The 7,488-nt window shown below is 37.5% G+C and overlaps 1 pseudogene; it reads right to left on the bottom strand.

Annotated features, from left to right (window-relative positions):
* Nucleotides 1-438: 438 nt before the first annotated feature.
* The window catches only part of LOC125031185, a 40,766-nt pseudogene continuing 33,716 nt past the window's right edge, over nucleotides 439-7,488 (bottom strand).

Genomic DNA, 7,488 nt, shown 5'->3' with positions numbered 1-7,488 from the left:
TAGTAGCAATCATAACGGGAACAGAATGCCATGCTTATGTACATAAGCTAGACGGCAGTTTCCCAAAATTAAGTATATAGTAACCTAATAAAACTACCCCAAAGTGTTTTTTAAAAGAAATGTGAACTATGGAAATAGTATATAGCACTAAAAGCAAAAGATATATAGATTATAGATATTAGATCAAACTGCAGTACTCAGTGAATCAGATTCAATTCCCATGTGTGTTGATTATTCCACGCATGTTATAAGCTCATAATGTAGCGTTGTCTTTGTTCCCCTTAAATTTTACATAGAAATGAGGGTAGTTTACAACGTACCAATATACCTAAATAACCAAAATTCCTTTGGTTTCTTCCACAACTGCTATCATTTCCTCAATAAACGGAGGTTACTGTTACAAAGGGTACAAACACTTATCTAAAGTAAAATCAGATATTTTGACTTTTTTTTCCTTTTTATTAAAACACAAAAAAATCATTATCAATCACTCTTAGTAAACATTATAAAAAGGCTCCCACATACCACTGTTTTCTCGGGAGATTGCATCTACAGAGAGCACCTTTTAAACAGTCGGTTTTAGCACCTAAATGTCATCATATTATGCGAGATATACACACACACGTTAAAATTCTGACTAATATCAACACGTAACTGTTACAGACTCCGAGTCTCTTAAGCCTTTCTATCGGTTATTACTTAGAAACGTTTGTTCACTGTGCCAATTCTTAATTACTAGAGAGTATGTAAGCGTATTTTCGTTTTTATATTTTGGCATCGATTTTTTTTTTCAGGAATTATGTTCTATAGATCAGATTGTCTCTTTATCTGTAGTTATTTTAGCACTTTAGAGTTTCACTGTAATATAATCACTTTCTCAAGCACATGTTTTTTTTTCTGTTTCACAAGCATTTCTTGTAATAAGAGCGATATTTTAGGCCAGTCTTCAAAAAAGACACTGTACAATAATTTCACACTTGCATCTTGCGTATATGCTTATTCAAAGTTCATAAAAACACTCCGAATACTGACAATATTTTATATTTAACAGAATCATCAGTACTATATACAGACACAATCGATTAAAAAAAACATCGAGAAACGAATCATACACTAAATAAACTATTTGTCTTCAAGTAATGCCATAAAGAAAAAAAAAAAGTCTCGAAATATCTTGGAATTATCACAAACCACCCTCCAGAGGCGATCAAAGGTCCAGTACCAATACATTGGAATGTTAAAAAACTGTCTATCCACCCGAGGATCAGCTCAAGAGATCAAATGCCCGCAGGAGTGGGTTTTGGCGTGTTGAGGAACAGGGGGAAGTTCATCCGTCGAACATTCAGAGGTCAAGGGATTTGAAGTTGCCGCAGGAGGGGAAGCCAGTTGGAGGCGGAGGGACGTCTGTCACTTGGCCGACCTTGAAAACCACTTCCATTCCGGCCGCAGAGTGGAAAATGAGGTGACAATGCATCAACCAGTAACCTGTGGAGTTGGAAAGAAAGGTCAGATATTGTTATGCTTTGTGAGATGTTTGTTAAAGTGAATTAGATTAGTATATTGGTTTACTTTGTGTATATATACGTTTGTTAAAGTGAATTAGATTAGTACATTGGTTTACTTTATGTGTATGTACCTAAAAACAGTGGTATATTTGCCTTGCGTTCGCAGTATGCAGAATGACAAAGGTACAATGACACAGCAAGATAGAACTGGTAATCAATATCAGAAGATATTCAAACCCTCCCAAGATAAAGAGTTAGGTGATTTTTACAGGCCTTACACCAGAGGGAACCCAATCAGAAAATATTCTGGGCAAGAGGTTACGTAGTTTTTGCTTGCTTGTTGCTAATAAACGCCTTTTATGATTCTTCAGTCATGTAAAATGTCGACGCTCTACGTGAAGTATCTAACAGCCCTTGTTGAACTCTCCTTCGACACAAACGCCAAATCAAAGCGCGGAGAAATACAGTAGAAAGATAGACAAAAACGGATTTCGTATCTAATCGTTACTATCCAGACTCAATTTACAGCCAGTAATTAACGAATCTGTGACCACAAGCCAACGTGCCTGCGGATGCTTTCGCCGATCTAACCTCAACCGCGAGGCTAAAGTTACTTGAGGTCGCTGCCTATGTAAGGTAACTCCATGAGGCTTTCAAAGGCTGTAGAGGCACTGGAAACTGCTTTGTTGTGAGGAATGACTGTTGAATATAAGTATGTCCCCTGTATGTTGTGTTCCAAGGTAAGTAATAATCTGCTGCAATAATAGTATCAGGATTACTGTGTTATGATATTCTTCTTCTTTCACATTTTGGATAAAACATTTCCTAGGGCAAATACGAAATGCAATATAACAATCATCTTTTGAATGTATAATAATGGGAATATTATATTTTTTGTTTCCACAGGATAAAAAAAACCGTTTATTTTGTAAAGAAACACCAATGTTCCTAAAACACAAGATCTTCAGTCATTATTATATCCACACTTCCCTCTAAAATTATCATCAATGCATATGACAGGTGCAATCTGATGCTCGGGTCTAGAACTGCACCAGGTTATCCAAAGATTTGATGACATTTTAAAGAAGAAATATTCAGTAAAACGAGGCATTATTACCACAGCATAAATTTCATACACTGAGATGAGTTTCGTGTTCGTCGCGATCTTTTGATATCGACTGTGACTATACTGAAAGCTTAAATTTTGTATTCCAATAAATGTGAAACAAAATTAAAAACAGCAAGGTTACAGATGAAATTCGAGAACTTTCCTGCACAAAATCCTTTTTTCCACAGTGAACACAAGAAATAGTCGTCTCCGAAATTTATCAAAAATCAGTTCATGATATAGATAAAGCTAGTTTGCATTTTAGAGAGAGTAAGACAGACATCGTTATATGTATAAATAGACAGACAGAGACAGACATAGTTATGCTGATAAAAAATGACAGTTTCCATAGGCGACTCACCTGGATTATCGGCAATAAATCTGACAACAGTGTAGCCTCCATCTGGTATAGTGACTGTGTCTTTTCGCACTGGGTGGTAGAAGTTTCTCAGCAGCTGTCCAGTCCTATCCAACTCGATGACCTGTGGAAATAGCATGTGTTTTTCTCTCTTTCTATTTTTACACAAGGCACTTATCGTCTTAAATGCTGATAATCTGATTATTCAACATTCTCTGGCGTAACAACAAAGTCACTTTGGCGGGGAGAAAAACAACAAAGTGAAATATAAATACTACAAATGCACTGCACTCTTGAGGCCTTACCTCGTCCCTCGTAATGGCTGCCCCGACCACGTCATTGGGGCGGTCCATGCCAACCACCCAGAAGTGGTGTCCGTGCAAATGGATAGGGTGGTTCTCGTCACCGTGTTGACCTGGAAAGAGAAGTGTTATTTTAACGGTGGCATAACCGGACAGCTACTAGGATGGATTCACAAGATAGTATTCGAAATGTGGAATAAAGAGGAATGAATTTGAGGTGTAAACAATAAAAAAGGAAATGAAACACAATCACAATGAAAAGGGGGAACACTGTGTACACCCGTTACACTGATTTTGTCTTGTGGCCATCTCAATTGAACCATAAATATTTTCCTTTCCAAACTCTTAGACCACGTCTATAAAAATTCAAGACCCAAAGACCCAATTCAACCAATGCACACAAAGACAACCATATCTCCTCGACTGGGACTCTCGAAGACACCAGAACACCGGCTTTACCTTCGTCGATGAACACCAGCTCCACCGTGGCTCCGAGGGGGACGTGGTACATGTGAAGGCACTCGCAGTAGTCGTCGTGGCAGCTTCGTCCTGGAATCGGGTTTTCGATCGAGCAAACCCGCGTGTCGTACCTGCCTCCACTCAGCAGTAGGGGCGTGGAGGGTCCGACGAAGGAGAGGTTGTTCACTTGAGGCGTTGGGATCTGCTGGTCTTCGTCCGCTGTGGGTGAAGGAATGCTGTGCTGAGGTGTTCTTCAAGGAGTTATATATCGAAAGTAATGTGCGTTGCAGCCTTCTTTAATGAGTTTTGTATATAGAAAGAAGAGAGTGTTGTGGTCTTCTTCATTGAGCTTTATATACATAAAGCAAGGTGTGCTATAGTTTTATAAATCGAAATAAGTCTGTTAAGGTGTTCTTTAATTATTGTTTTTCTATATATACTCTGAGTGATATGTGACAAGAGGTAGTCACAATAGTATTAGTGCTATACCTAATTCTTGTATCTCACCCGTTTAATTAATTATCTGAGGATAATAATCTTATTATCTCATCTACTTTCTTCTAGCAGGGGAAAGTTAATAAAGACGTTTTTTATATATTCACCTGATTCGAAATTATAGAAGGCACGAGAGTAGAAATGAGCATTGTGGATTTGTCTCATTTCAAAAGCCAAATAGAACGTGAAGTTGGCTCGTGGCGTCCGAAGCACTTCAGGCATTGGCTCAGGGTGACCTCAGGCCAGCCACGCAGATCAGGTCGTCGTAACAAGCGCTGTTGATGCTGTTCACTTGCTGGAAAGAAGAAGGATGGTCTTGAGTTGAATGCTGTCGAGAAGTTCAGCAGATTGTTTTTTTTCTTTTTTTCTTTTCTTTTTCTTTGGTCCTAATCATAAATAGTTCAGAAGAGAAGAAATAAAATTCAGTTCTCGAGTTGAATAATATCAAGATGTCAAGATCTATGTTTTTCCCTTCATTTTTTTTCTTTCTTTTTTTGTTTGCCCTAATGATGAAGTAGTCCAGTAAAGAACTCATGGAATCCAGTTATTTTTTAAAGCAGATGATAGGAGAGCCAGTCGAGTAAAGAAGAAGGAATCAAATCCAGTTCTTTAAGCGGACAATACGAAAGACACTCTTAAATAAAGAGGAATGAAATCCAGCTTCCTAAGAGGAAAAGACACACACTTCAGGACCTCGAATACGCAACAAGCAGCATGACTTACAACGCCAGCTGGGGGAGCCTCTGTGTACACGGGCTTGGGGGGCATGTGGCGCAGCAAAACACCGTCGGGAATCTCTTGCTGTCCGACCTGCTGTTTCGCGTAGGCCGGGGTTTTGTAGAACTGGCCAACCTGCTCGTACTCGAACAGCGCAAACTGGTGGGCGGAGGTCGGGGCGCAGTCTACGCCGCCCATGAAACTCATCCAGAACGTTCCGGATTTGGTGTTTTCGGTTTTGACGATCACGTCCCATCTCTCGCCTGTTGAAGAAGAAGGAATGGGACGTTATATAGTGTTCTTTAGTTTTGTCTTTTTATACTGTAACAAACAATAATTAAAGGTATCTGCTTCATGAGGATGTCATGAAATAAAATACATCTCAGAAGAGAGGAAAAAACTACGGTTTTTAATATCGGGGAAAAAAAGGTTAGCAACTCACCATGCACTTTGGAATACTCTGATTCGCCAAGTATTTATATAATCTTAATCTGCTGACACTTAACGTTTACATAGAATTTGTAATCTTAATAGTTTTATGCATTCTTTACTGTTTTAATAGAAATGTTCTGCCTTCACCATTTAATTTAAAAAGAGATTCAACGAATTGAAGTACTACAGACTCAAACATAAGTTGCCAGTTACTCCTTTCCTGACGAGGGACAGCATACACCATTCCTGACACTGAACAGCATACGAACATAACACAATCTCAAAAAAAAAAAAAAAAAAAAAAAAGGGATAGAAACAAAACATCAACTTCACAAAAGACATAAACCAAACACACCAGAAAAAAAGAAAAATCCAGGAACGACCATCACCTGAATAAACGACGACCGAGGAGGCGTTCGTGGGCACAACAGGGTTACCGTCAGTAGCAATAACGGTGAGTTGGTGCTCGTCGATGTGGACTGTGATGGGGCAGTTGAGGACGCCCGTGTTGACGATACGGAAGCGGTACCTTGCTCCTGTGTTGGAGGGAGAGGGAGGAGTTAGCGTGGATGCAGGGATTCGGACGTCAGATTTGACTTAGGTTTGGGTTTATCTGATTTGTTTTAAATGAATGTTTTTGTTTTTAGTTTGTTTTGTTTGTCAGCGTTTTTAGTTGATTTTATTTATATATTATTTTTGTTTTATTTGTTTTTTTATGTTTTTTTTAGTTTATCTTATTTTTATTTTACGTAATATTCTGATTGGTATTTTGTCTGTTTATTAATATGTTGTATATTATATATTTACGGTTTGTATAAGATGCCGGGAATATGGAAGTCTATTTTGTGCCATCATAATATCTGATTATAAAATTACTAGTATCAAAACATATCACTAGATTATGAAAATTTGAGACTAATACTATTGCTATTGAAAAAAAAAAATCTTAAACCATGCAATTCTCTTCGACAAGAATAATTATGATGCGTGAAATATCTAGAAACGCCTTTATATATCGCATCCCTGTTATTACCCTAAAGGTACATGTGAATAATCTCGTTTCTTCCAATAAAAAAATAATAAGAAGCACTTCGAATAATCTATGGCATTAGCATATTGATTGCAGATGTTACAATAATAATAACTTGCAATAATCCACAACTTTGGTATATTAATCAGCCGTTTAATTAGATAAAATAACTCACCTGGCGACACCTTGAAGCGCTGGTATGGCATGGCGGCTGAAGTGGGCGTGGCTGCGATGTTCTGGAATGAAGGTGTTTTCGTTAATATTTCTATTTCTTTTTCTCCTTCTCTCTCTTTCTTTTAATTTTATTTAATTTTTTTAATTTTTTTCTCTTGCTTTTTCTTCTTCTTCTTCTTCTTCTTCTTCTTCTTCTTCTTCTTCTTCTTCTTCTTCTTCTTCTTCTTCTTCTTCTTCTTCTTCTTCTTCCTCTTCTTCTTCTTCTTTCTTCTTCTTCTTCTTCTTCTTCTCTCTCTCTCTCTCTCTCTCTCTCTCTCTCTCTCTCTCTCTCTCTCTCTCTCTCTCTCTCTCTCTCTCTCTCTCTCTCTCTCTCTCTATATATATATATATATATATCTCTATCTCTTTCAATCTGGTTATCAATCTATTTTTTAATTTATTTATCTATTCATACATTTACCTCTATCCACCTATCTTTCTGTCTTTGCAATTAAAAGAAAAAAAAAAACATGGACACAATTTACCGATGAAAAAAAAATCAAATCAAATAAACAGAAGGAAAAGAGCAAAGAATCCACCCAAAGAAAACAAAAATAAACAACATATACAAGTGGAATAAACTCAAAATATCTATATAATCAAAACATCTATACCTCTGGACGCTAAACAACGCTTTACACTGCACTCGAAGTCGTTATACAATACACGACCTTCCACAATCTTTCCTTCGTTGTTAAGGAACAGCCTTCAGATATACAATACGTATCTTAATTCATGTATTATCTTAAATGCAATGCACATCTCGATTCGCCACATAACATATCTTTATTTCATGTCGGCGTTCCATCGGCAAATTTCGAAGACTCACCTGGTGGGGTCCGAGTCCGTTGATCAACATAGACTCCGGG

The sequence above is a fragment of the Penaeus chinensis genome, chromosome 2, assembly GCF_019202785.1.
Source record: "Penaeus chinensis breed Huanghai No. 1 chromosome 2, ASM1920278v2, whole genome shotgun sequence".
NCBI lineage: Eukaryota > Metazoa > Arthropoda > Malacostraca > Decapoda > Penaeidae > Penaeus > Penaeus chinensis.
The sequence above is the reverse complement of the archived record's forward strand: the minus strand, read 5'-3'. Positions and strand labels throughout refer to the sequence as shown.